This window comes from Anastrepha obliqua, chromosome 3 (genome assembly GCF_027943255.1).
Source record: "Anastrepha obliqua isolate idAnaObli1 chromosome 3, idAnaObli1_1.0, whole genome shotgun sequence".
Classification (NCBI taxonomy): domain Eukaryota; kingdom Metazoa; phylum Arthropoda; class Insecta; order Diptera; family Tephritidae; genus Anastrepha; species Anastrepha obliqua.
In genome coordinates, this window is record NC_072894.1 from 82,911,516 (window position 1) to 82,925,103 (window position 13,588).

The 13,588-nt window shown below is 37.5% G+C and overlaps 1 protein-coding gene across 8 annotated transcripts in view; it reads right to left on the minus strand.

The window, feature by feature from the left end:
* Nucleotides 1-13,588, minus strand: part of LOC129242477 (protein spaetzle 5) — a 62,031-nt gene that overhangs the window by 9,847 nt on the left and 38,596 nt on the right. The window lies entirely within an intron of this gene.

Genomic DNA, 13,588 nt, shown 5'->3' on the forward strand with positions numbered 1-13,588 from the left:
TGTCTTGGTTACGTAACATAAGAAAGTCGACAGGATTAAGGACTATTGAGCAGTAGGATAAAACAGCCCGAAGCGGAGCCAATTACCATAATATTTAATATAATATTTATTAGTTTTGTAAAATGTAAAAAAAAGATAGTTATTTATCTCATTGATTTCCCTAATATTGCCATATTAAAAATAATTTATTCAGTACATTTTTTATATTGCCATTTCCGGAGAAATAAGTCAGATTTTCTTTATTAGGTTCAAAATTGCAAAAACACAGGCTTACAAAACGTTTCATTCCGCACAAGTTAAACGAGGGCCAAAAAATGGTCAGAATTCAACATTCGAAAGACCTCATTAAAGAGGCGAGAAAAGACGAGAACTTCCTTTACAACATTGCAACTGGTAATGAAACGTGGTGTTTTCAACATGAATCTGAAACTAAGCGTCAAAGTACCGAATGGAAGGCCCCAGACGAGCCACCACTCAAAAAATCGCGTTTGGAGAAGTCAAAAATCAAGTCGATGTTCATTTGTTTTTACGATTCCAAGGGAATTTCCCACAAGGAGTTCGTGCAAATGGGCCAAATCAATGAAGCGTTTGTTGCATCGCTTATAACAAATTTTGTTTTAAAATCGATAAAACGTTTACCGAAACATTTGAATTGATAATCAAAGTTTATAGCGATGATTGTCTATCTCGTGCCAGAGTTCATGAGTGGTTTATGCGTTTCAGAGATGGTTGTGAGGCCAGGAAGGACAATGACCGCACGGGTTGCCCAAAACCAGTAATCGCCGAAAACTCCATCGAAATTGTTCTTAAATTTATCAAAAATGAACCGAAATCATCCTTGAAATTCATGGAATCGAAGATGAGTATCTCCAAACATCGATTTATCGCATTCTAACTGACCACATTACGAAGGGTCGGTGCACGTTTCATTCCGCACAAGTTAACTGAGGGCCAAAAAATGGTCAGAATTCAACATTCGAAAGACCTCATTAAAGAGGCGAGAAAAGACGAGAACTTCCTTTACAACACTGCAACTGGTGATGAAACGTGGTGTTTTCAACATGAATCTGAAACTAAGCGTCAAAGTACCGAATGGAAGGCCCCAGACGAGCCACCACCCAAAAAATCGTGTTTAGAGAAGTCAAAAATCAAGTCGATTCTCATTTGTTTTTACGATTCCAAGCGAATTGTTCACAAGGTGTTCGTGCAAATGGGCCAAATCATTGTTAGTCGAATTCGCCCTGAATACCGCGAAGGAGGAAGCTGGGCTTATTACAGAATAATGCACCATCTCATCGATCTACTCTTATGACTGACTAGAAATCGCATTTTAGCCATCAATCACTCACCGTATTCTCCTGATATGGCTCCCTGTGACTTCTACCCATTCGGAAAATTGCATGTGGCTATGAAAGGAAAACGTTTTGTGTCCGTAGAGGCCATCCAAAAGGCTTGTACCGACATCCTGAAGGAGATTCCGGTCAATGATCTGAAACACTCTTTCGAAAAGCTTTCAATGTATCGAGACCACAGGGGACTATTTTGAATAAATTAACTCGAAGCTATCAGAACAAAGCTCCTGTCGTTTCTATTTTAGCTCAGTCTTGTTCATTTTGGACTTCCCCTTGTATTCGGTCAAAATGGATGTGTGGGGACAATGACTTTATATATATATACCTATGTATATAATTGGCGCGTACACCCTTTTTGGGTGTTTGGCCGAGCTCCTCCTCCTATTTGTGGCGTGCGTCTTGATATTATTCCACAAATGGACAATGACTTTACTGCTTTACAATTTATAAAGAAAGTGTGAAACGATGTGGAAAATAGTTTCCTTTTGAAAAAAAAAACTTACGTCCATTGACAATTTCCAAGATTTTTTATTACTGATTGTAATTGTCTACTGTTATGTAGTTTATTGACTGAAATGTAATACTAATTTTTATTTTCGTTATAGTTTCGAAATAGTATCGAATTAATTTAAAAATTAAAGAATTCTGAAATAAGAAACCCTTCCCTTTGAGCGGATATCTCTCTTGGGCGGACAAAAATTGACTGACGGTGAGTGTCCGCCCAAGGGGGGTCTACTATGTTGAATTCGTGGGAGCAGAAATTTTCAATGGAAATCAGTTTTTATCTGAGTGATTTTCTTATTGGGGCTGTTTATATGTTTTTTTTTTGTTTTTGAAAAATGTACCGCATATTTGCATAAAAGTTGGTTTTTTAAGCGATTATGTATACAATTTGTATGTATGTGTGAGCGAATTTTTCCAAAATAGTGTGCCAATACTTCTCCTTTAAGAAGTGAATGGCGAACAAATCTAAACCAGAAATAATACGGCGATTAGTGCAACAATTGATATTCTGCGTGATAACTTCGATGGCATACTAATCTCGACGCGTTAATTTCACATTCCTCCTATTTTTAAACACTTTGTTAATATAATCGCTGTTTTTTGAATTTAAATATAAAAACAAATATATATATATATTGTATATGAGAAGCTATTTTTGCCATAATTTTGACCCTGATTCGCGACCTAAATAAAATATTTACAGAAACATTTTCAGAATTCACTTGATGGCTACTTTCAGCTATTATATAAGGCAATATTACATATAAGCATATTTTTAATACGAGTACCATCTTAAGTTTAAAGTATGTATAATAGTTGTACATATCGACTTATAAAAACATGCCTTTAAAAAGCAAAAGGAAGATGTAACTTCGCGCTCAATGCGATTGCGTAGAAAACTCGCTTTCATAGGCAAAATCAAATAAAAAATCGAAAATCTCATTCAAGTCACGTGCCATCGAAAATGTAGAAAACGGTAAATGGGTGTGAGACTAACATACAAAAACAAAGCAAATGAAGTTAATCATAGGGTAGACCAGCCATCCATCAGTTTATTGTTTTGTGACGTGACAGACAGACAGCTTGACTAACTTTTTGGCGATTGGGGCAATAAAACTGGTATTTTCTGTAAAATACGAATAACAAACGCACTTACAAAAAACACAAGCTGTTGTAACAGGCTTTCGGTCATAACACGTTACAAATTGAGGATTTTACATCCAAAGATATGTGGACAAGTGCGTGCATACACGTATAGATTTACATAAATTTTACACCAGGGTATTTACCGATCAGCAGTTTTGACATGGACTTAGAGAAAAAAAGTCGGCTTTTCCAATAATAATCAGCCAAATCATTTGAATCTTTCCAAATATCATGCGCGTTTTACAAAAAAAAATAACTTTACTAAAATTTTTAATAATCATTAATTTGCCTTTCATTTGCTTTGGTTTGGCAGCCAACTAATTTCGAGTTACAGTAACAGCTGAACCGAATAACCTTTTCGGCGAAATATAAGCAGCCCTCCGGGTCCAAATCACTTTTCAAAGAAGGGAAGCAATTTTCATTTAGAGAAAAAATGTATGAAATAGAGAAAGAAATTTGAGTTTCAAAGTGCTTTCGCTTACATTTTGATTATAGTTTTTTATATAATAGTTTATTATAGGACTATGAATAAGTTCGTGCGGTTTTTTTTCGAAATTTGAAACTTTATTGACGTAAAATGGTTACAAATTTAATATTCAAAGTATTGTCCATCGCTTACTACTACTTTTTCCCATCTTTCTGGCAATTCACGGATTCCCTTTGTGAAAAATTCGGTCGGTTTTGCCGCAATCCACGAATCGATCCATTTTTTGACTTCATCGTAATTACGGAAGTGCTGGTCAGCCAGGCCATGTTGCATCGATCGGAAGAGATAGTAATCGGATGGCACAAGGTCTGGACTATACGGCGGGTGGGGTAGGACATCCCATTTGAGCGTTTCTAAGTATGTTTTGACCACTTGTGCAACATGTGGCCGAGCATTGTCATGTTGCAAAATAACTTTGTCGTGTCTATCGGCGTATTGCGGCCGTTTTTCTCGCAGTGCTCGGCTCAAACGCATCAATTGTCGTCGGTAGACATCCCCCGTAATCGTTTCATTCGGTTTCAGTAGCTCATAATACACAACACCCAGCTGGTCCCACCAGATACACAGCATAACCTTCAGGCCATGAATATTCTGCGCCGACGTCGATGTTGAAGCATGGCCAGGGTATCCATACGTTGCCCGACGTTTTGGATTGTCGTAATGGACCCACTTTTCATCGCCAGTCACAATTCGATGCAAAAAACCCTTTCTTTTGTGCCGTTAAAGCAGTTGTTCGCATGCCATAAAACGGCGTTCAACGTCTCTTGGCTTCAATTCATACGGCACCCAATGGCCTACCTTTCGGATCATTCCCATGGCTTTTAAACGTTTGGAAATGGTTGATTGATCAACTCCCAAAGTTTTTGCAACCTCTTCGTGCGTTTGAGCCGGATCTTGATCGAGCAATTCCTCCAATTCGGTATCCATGAACTTTGGCGGCGCACCCTCGCGTTCTTCGTCTTCCAAGCCAAAATAACCACTTTTAAAGCGTGCAAACCACTTCTGGCACGTTCGCTCAGCTAGAGCATGCTCACCATAAACTTCCACCAAGATACGATGACTTTCGGCTGCTTTTTTCTTCATATTAAAAAATTCCCCGCAAAAACACATTATTTGGCACGAAATTCGACATTTTCAAGTGTGGTAAAAATATTGTTGTTTACGCTTCAAATAAAAAACTTATACTGACGTTTGTGCCTTACGACAGTAGCTCTCCAATGAATGTTTGGAAATGTGGATCGATGGAATAATAATCAAGTTACGCCATCTGTTGTAAAACCGCACGAACTTATTCATAGTCCTATATATAGGAGTTGGTTGGTTCAACCATAATAGGAGTACAGTAGGTTCTGTTTTTATGCGGTAGATACGTTCCGCAAGAAACAGCATAAAAAAAAACAGCATAAAAAAAGCTACTAGTTCTATAGTAAAACTATAGATACGTTTCAAATGCTAAAACCGCATAAATCTGAAATAATGTAATAAAATCGCATAAAAAAGGGCACTAGTCCCATATTATAACTATAGATACGTTCCATAGGCCGCATGAATCTGTGATGAGTTTTTGCTTAGCTGGTTTAGAATCTTGTTTATATGTACAATTCCCGATAGGTCGACATGCATTTTGTAATTTAAAAAAAAACCGCACTATTTCAAAACCGCATAAAAAAAAGCCGCATAAAAACAGAACCTACTGTACTCACAGCAATTTCTTTACTTTGGCGGTTGTTATTTGGCAATTCGGCAAATTGAAAAAGCCAACTCCCTTTTTAGGGAAAAAAGCTAACTCCCTTTACCTCTTTTACATTTTCATATTTCAAACTCAAACCAACAAATGCCAATTTCCAAACAGCTGATTGTTATTTTGCCAACTACTGATCAAATTGTCAAGCTTGCCACCACGGCCCTTTGTTACTTGGTGCTTTCGTTGGACTTACTAAGTGCACGTAAAATTGCCAAATAACGAAGCATCGAACTCCGTTTGAAGACCCCTAATATGTCTGTACGCATATACAAGGTGGTCCATATATGTAGTGGTTTATTTTAAGAAATTCATGAATGAACAAAAACATTTTTTTTGATTGACTTACAATCTGTATTAGAAAAAAGGAACCTCGATTATTCGTGAAATATAAAATATATATATTTAAAATTCTTTTACATTAAAGTAGGTACAAAATTACGAGTGGCAATTACTCCATAAGCCGTGTAGTAGCCTGGCATCTTCTTCATGCTTTGAATCAGCTTTTCTGCGTAACTCGTCGACAAACACGACTGGATTTTGCGAACTTGGCGCACGAGTTGCTTTAAATCGCGGGCTGACTTTCTGGCACTATGCGTTTTCATAATTCTAATTTTCAATGGGGTTGGCGTCTGGGGCTGGGAAGGCCAGTTCAATACTGTGACGCCATTTGCTTGTTTTGTTGTTTGTCAATGAGTTTTTCTGAGCGCAGTGGGTGTGATGTCAGTCATCAGCATTTTTGTACACTTTATACGCTGATTCCACATCACAACAAACTTTTTTGATTTATAATCACTTTTCCAGCGAAGTAAGATATTTTCCCACTCATTTTTGTTTGGTTGCGTTTACGGGAAAGTTTCGAACGACACTAACCTGAGTTAGCACTGGTGTCGCAGCCCTTGACGCTACAAGAAGTTACAAGAAAAAAACCGGTTCTTTCCTTCTGACACAGACTGTATTTGAAAGAGCAAACATTTTCATTTTTAATTGAACACGATCTCTTTGCTCTTTGTGGCGATTTCTGGCTCTAGCTCACGAGTGGTTTTCCCGATAGTCGCGTTAAAGGCCGTTAATCGTTAATGGATTGTTCTTCACGTCACCCTTCAGAGATGGGTAACAGTGTCAAATCGTAGTACCGAGGTGGCCAAATCACATCGCCAAAATGGCTAATAACACGATTACCGAACTCGGTGCGCAAAAGATCGCTTGCGGCTTGGGCTGTGTGGCATGGCGCACCATTCTGCTGAAACCAAAGATTGCCCAAGTCCAAGTCTTTAATTTCCGGCCACAAGAAATCATTTATCATGCGTATGTAGTGCTCACCGTTGACTAAAATAGTGTTTCCAGCAGAATTTCAAGGAAAATCGAAGATATATTAGTGATGAACCTGGTTCAAACTGAGTTTGTCCGTTAGATGCTACCGCCTCTCCTAACTTTGGGTGTTTGAGTATGTCATTGGAAGATATTGAGAAGGGTATTTTAGCCCTAAAATCGTCCACAAAAATAGATGCTGATGGTCTTTCAGTCGTTCTTTTCAAACATTGTTCTTCTCTTGCTCTGCCCCTGAAGTTAATTTTCAATAAATCGTTAGCCTCTGACATCTTTATCGATGAATGGAAAATGATAGTTGTTACTTCAATTTTTAGAAGTGGTAAAAAAATAATGTCCGTAATTACAGATCTATCTGAATCTCTCGTCAGTATCGACTCACCATACCATCACCAGCTGGTTTTACTATAGGTTCCCAATTTAACCGTTTTCACTGAATACTGTATTGCAGCTTTCTCAGCAGGCCAACAAGTGGACTGTATCTATATTGACTATTTCAAAGCGTTTGATAAAGTATCGCACACAATTATATTAGATAAACTTATATATCAGGGATTTCACTCAGTTTTGCTAGGTTAGCTGCGATCTTACTTATGCAATAGACATTGTGAAGTTTCTGTTGATGATGGCGCGTCTGCTCCTCTTCCAGCGTCCTCTAGTGTACCTCAAGGTAGTGTATTGGGTTCCTTGCTTTTTGTTTTATTTATCAATGATATATGGGGTCGTTTTTTTTTGCCAGTTTTCCTCCTGTATGCGAATGTTTTAAGAATATTTTCTATTATCTTAAACTTGGCGGATTCACATAGTCTTCAAGCTGATTCGTACTCAAAAATAATCAACATCATTCCTACTTGTTATAAGATCGGTGCTGATATACTTCAATTTGTTGAAGAAATCAAAGATTTAGGGGATGCACATTTTTCACTACATTCGGCCACCGTAGCCGAATGGGTTGGTGCGTGATTACCATTCGAAATTCACAGAGAGAACGTTGGTTCGAATCTCGGTGAAAGCAAAACTAATAAAAACATTTTTCTAATAGCGGTCGCCCCTCGGCAGGCAATGGCAAATCTCCGAGTGTATTTCTGCCATAAAAAAGCTCCTCATAAAAATATCTGGTGTTCGGAGTCGGCTTGAAACTGTAGATCCCTTCATTTGTGGAACAACATCAAGACGCACACCACAAATAGGAGGAGGAGCTCGGCTAAACACCCACCACCAAACTATTTAAGGCGTACTCCATTATTGGCTTTATACGAAGGTATAGCCCGAACTTTGCAGACCCCTATAATCTTAAGTTGCTATTTACTCCATTTGTTCGATCTATATTTGGTTCGATCTTTTCTTTGGCCACCTTACCATCAATTCTCTATAGACAGAATCGAACGATTACAGAAAGTCTTTGTTAAAGCTGCACTCTCTTCCCTGAATTTCTCTGGCCTTGTCTCACGATATAAATCCCGGTTACTTTTAATTAATCTTAATAAATTAGAAAATATTGTAGAAGATTGATTTTGTCGCTATATTTTTTGTTTAATATTATCAAGGGTGAAACTGACTGTTCCACTCTTTAAGAACTGATTAACATTTCGGTTCCTACCAGGTCTTTGCGTAATAAATATTCATTCTATTTGAATAGGTTCAGAACCAATTATTCCTGCAATAATCATACTGCTCGCTCTCTACATGAACTCAATGAGATCTCTAATTCTACTGAATTAGATTTCACCTTAACTAAACTATCTTTTTCTGCTCAATTAATTCGTGTGTTGTAATTGAACTATTTGATAACGATATTTTTGTACTATGTATTCAGTATGAAAAATTGTAATTTAACGTATAAGTAGTCTGTAAAAGCAACTGTTTATTGATTTCAGAAATAAATATATATATATAAAAAAATGGGCATTTTATGCCATTGCTTCAAAAGAGCTGTCACTGTCAAAATAACATATGATTAAAAAAATCATTACCATATGGATTACCCTGTACATGCATTTGTATTGTTGTAGCTGGATGGGCGTTTGCGTGACTGCCACTGATGACATGACGTATTGGTAAATGGCAGCAAAAGCTTTTTTCTAATCCTGCTTAACCTACGGCACGCAATCAGAAACCCGCAAGAGCATTTCTGTTATGGAAAAGCTTCTCTTAAAAACTTTGTGATTCAGTAGAAGTCTACAACCACCACAAATTGGAAGCATCCAAGGGGTATTGGTATGATGAGCATCAATAAGATTTTGTATGAAAGAAAGGTGTGTTCGCGTGGGAACCCACACAATTTAAAAAACGCCCTAAAATCGCGAGTGGACAAAGTGCTCGAAAAATGGCTCAAATGAAAAACAATAAAATCGTTTTCAACCTCAAACGAGCATTTTTCCATTACTAGGAAAAAAACACAAATAGCAACCCCTGTATTACGGTGGTCCACAAAAAGAAGGGTGGTTAAATTTCAAGGGCCAATGTTGAATGTGAACCACACCTAAACGTCAAGTTTTTTTCTGCATTTCATTTGACATTTTTCAATTTCAGACAAACTTGATTTGAACTATGGAAAGACACACAATCGAGCAATGCGTTAAAGTTATTCAGACTTATTATGAAAACGGGCGTTCAAATCAAAATGCATATCGCGCACTTCGTGATTTTTTCGGTCAATTTAATCGTCCAAATGTGCGTACAATAGAAAAAATTGTGCAAAAGTTTGAGCAAACCTGGTCTGTAGGAGATGTGAAAACACCAGTACATGCTCGTACAGCTCGCACTGTAGAAAATATTGCTGCTGTTCGCGATAGTGTGGTTGAAGAGCCGTCCACCTCAACTCGTCGTCGTGCCCAGCAATTGCACCTCTCACGCTTGTCGTTGATGAACATTATGCATAAACACGCTTACAAGGTGCAATTGACTCAAGAACTAAAGCCTCTTGACCATTTCAAGCGACGTCAATGGTCAGAATGGTGGCAGGAAATGGCTACAGTGAATGACAAGTTTTCGAAGAAAATCATATTCAGTGATGAGGCACATTTTTACTTCAGTGGATTCTTTAATATGCAGAATTGCCGCATTTGGGCGAATGATAAAAACCAATGCACCCACAAAGAGTTGTTTGGTGCGGTTTATGGGCCGGCGGCATCATTGGGCAGTATTTTTTCCAAAATGAGGCCGGTCAGGCAGTTACTGCGAATAGTGTTCGCTATCGTGAGATGATAACGAACTTTTTATGGCCCGAAATGGAAGATATGGATGTGGACGGTATGTGATTTTAACAGGACGGTGCCACTTGTCACACAGCTAACGAAACAATGGCTCTTTTGCGCGAAAAATTTGATAGCCGAATAATCTCACGTCGCGGCGATGTCAATTGGCCACCAAGATCATGTGATTTGACATCGTGGGACTTCTTCCTTTGGGGTTATTTTAAAAAAAGGTGTACGTCGATAAGCCAGCAACAATTCAAGAGCTAAAAGTGGAGTTAATTCGGGACATTAACGGCATAGAATCTCAATTATGCCTCAGCGTCACCGAAAATTTAGACCATCGGATGGAGGTGTGCCGCGGCGGCCATTTGGCCAATATTTTGTTCCTTGCGTAATTGAGCCATACTAATATTATCATAATAAAAAGAAATGATAATAATTTATTTAAAAAATTGTATTTATTCAAAATCAACACGAGCCCTTGAAACTTAACCACCCTTTACATATCCACTGCTATATGTAAAAAAGAAAAGTATTTTTGTTTTAGTGCAATTTTGATATATTTAAAATCGCTAAAAATTATCATTACTAACGAAAATTATCATTACTAATGAAAAGGAATTCAAAAATTATCAAACTAGAAATTATAGAAATATATTCACTGTTTTCCATTTACGCGCTTACTTTATACTTATATAATATATATATATATAATTGACCCTTTTTGGGTGTTTAGCTGGACTCCTCCTCTATTATGGCGTGCGTCTGGATGTTGTTTCACAAATGGAGGGATCTACACTTTTAAGACGACTCCGAACGGCAGATGGTTTTATATGAAGCGCTTTTTTATGGAGCTTCTTCATGACACTCTGGGATTTGCCACTACTTGCTGAGGAGCGACCGTTTTTAGAAAAACTATATTATTTCTATTATTTGGTGTTTCATGCACGAAAATTCGAGCCTGTGCATTTCCGAATAGTAGCCAAGCACCAAGCCCACCGGCTACGGCGACCGGGGCTCATAGGGGCACTTTTTGAATAAATACTCACAAAGATTTAATTTTTTACTTTTTAAAAGAAATATCGTTTATAAGTAAAATATATTAGCTTTTAGCGATTTTAGATACAAATTGTTCTCGATACAAATTACATGGTACAGGTAAGCTTCTTGTCCTTTATGGCACCCTTCAACCTGTTTCCAAATAAAATCATCATTTCTTGCAATGTAGACCAATTCTGCGGAGTTTCATAATAAATATTCAGGATGTTTTTTTGTTTTGGATCACCTTAATACATTCATATGTATATATTGTTGTCCAATTCCTTTTTCAATAATTTCAGTTAGTCAACTGCAATCCTATTCTATATAATGAAAATATTTACTATTAATGACTGGTTATCAGCATTTTCAACCCCTTTAATCTGATATCTGACTGCAGAGATAGCGACGACTTTAAAAATTCATTTTACTCATAAATCGAACTAAGCGACTATAACAGACAGAAAATCGCTTTTTACTTCTAAGTAAGAACTTATAGATTTTACATATTAACTTGTATTTTCGTTTTATTTTCGAATATATAAATCCAGTGGAAGTAATCAAAATTTGTTACTTGTTTTTATATTTGCCGATAGTTGTTGATGTTTTTTTTTTTCAATTTCTCTCTTTTGTTGTTTGACAACTTAGCTTGGCGGCTTCGTTAGGCACTAAATATAATTCTTTGCCTATAAATTAGACTTATTTTAAGTATTTATTTTATGTAGTTATTTATACATATGCCTTAATATGGCGCTTTTTGCTTATCATGGCTCACTTCTGAATCGACTTTATTGACCAGATGGATGTCTAAGTGAATATTAAGAATACACAAATATTCAATATAAAACATAAAAATCAGCTTAGTACTGATTGAGTAGCCTACCTGTTCCATTTACCTAACACTGTGCATACCATATTTCCTATCCTAAAAAGCATCCGACTTTAAATTTTTCCAGAATTCCCATGACGCAAATTACTACAATCATAAAAAAATGCCACACCTTTTTACAATATTATTAAATATTTTTGGCTTGGTGCTTTGGACAGGTAAGAAACAAATTGGCAAAGTTGCAAAACAAATAAAAAAATTGGTGCCAACACCGTTGTCTTCTAATTGTTTAAGCTGTAGTCTAAAGTGGTTTTGCTAGGAGATTAGCAGATTTCGTTGGCCTTTGGTTAATTAGCGAATAACAGTGAAAAATTCGAAATTGGCAGCTTTATAAAGTTTTGTTCGTATGAGAATGAAAGGGAAATCATACGGCGGTAGAGTTGATTGATTTACATATGTATGTACGTATGTGGAAGCGAAAGGGAGTTGAAAGCCACAGCACCGCCCGTGCCACCTTGACACTTATAGTATATATATTTATTTATAAAAACTTTGCAGTTACCTATTTTAATATTCTTCCAACTAATTATATATACATAAACAGGGCGGGTCTATACATGAATACACAGATGACTCAAAGCTCGATGGCCGGGTGGGCGGAGACGTACATTCCGAACATCTTCAGTTTTCGCTTCCTGAACTCTTGTAATTTTTCATGGGCTGCATTGATGGCAATAATTAAAGCCATGACACTGATACAAAAGATGCGATGTCGGGAAATGATATCTACATCTTCACTGACAGCTAAGTGGCGACAAAATCCCACGCAAAGCAGTCGACCACCTTCAAGAAGCCATGAACAGTCTCACATTCGTAACAAGGTGACCGAGTCATTTCGTCCAAATGTGACATGCATTCCTAGCCATTGTGACATCGAGCGAAATTGCCGGCCGATGAACGAGCGATACTCGGCACCACTCTTCCTAACAAGAATACTGATGTTGGTGAACCCCTACAAACATGAAAACTACTTCCTTTGAGGAGATTTTGAAGAAAATCGAATGAAAGATGGCGTTACAAATAAACCTGAAAAATCGCCAAACAATCGAAGTCAACTCTCAATGCTAAACGCACAACATCCCTGATAAATCCAGAGCTAAGCATAGCCATAGCACACTGATTTCTGTTATAGCGCGACACTACCTTATAGGCAGACACGCTCAGAGGTTAGGACATGACTTCTGTAAAAGCAGTCGAAAACGAAGAAGTGGAAGGCACGATATCACACATTCTGTGCCACTGCCCTGCCTTACTTTATCCAGACGAAGATTCATCACTTTGGATAGATAATTTTTTAATTAGTTGGGAGCTGTCAGCATTGCGGAAATCAGAAGTCTTCTTACACATAGGTTTTATGAGAACAGAACAAGTACCGCTTTGCCGAGGGCTTTGCTGAGGGAAAAACGAAATATCTGTTGAAATCGAGGCGGCCTGCACAGATGCAAAATTTCCATGTAAGGGCCTATACTTTTGAAACAGTGCAGCATTTTAAGTACCTATGAGTTATGTTCGCATGTAGAGGTAATTCAACTTTCGCAGTCAGGGATCGCATCAACGCCGCCAACAAAGCGTATTACCAGTGGAACACGATCTTAAGAAGTTGGGAACATGTAACTACGAAGCAACAGCTCAAGATAGACCGCTTTGGAGGAGCATTTTGAAGGAAACTTTGACGCACCCCGCGTTGTAACGATATGAAAGAACAAATTCCGCATGATCGATATCTCTATGGTCTATTAGCTAGAGTGTCTCTCATAGTGGACCTATGACCACACCTAACTTGTTATATGGTATTCCATATACATACTATAGGTGCTTCAGCTATCGGCTGGAGCCAATTGTTACAGCAGATGAAAATTGCATTGTCAAATTTTGATCCTTAACATTGCAAATAGAATTATGTTT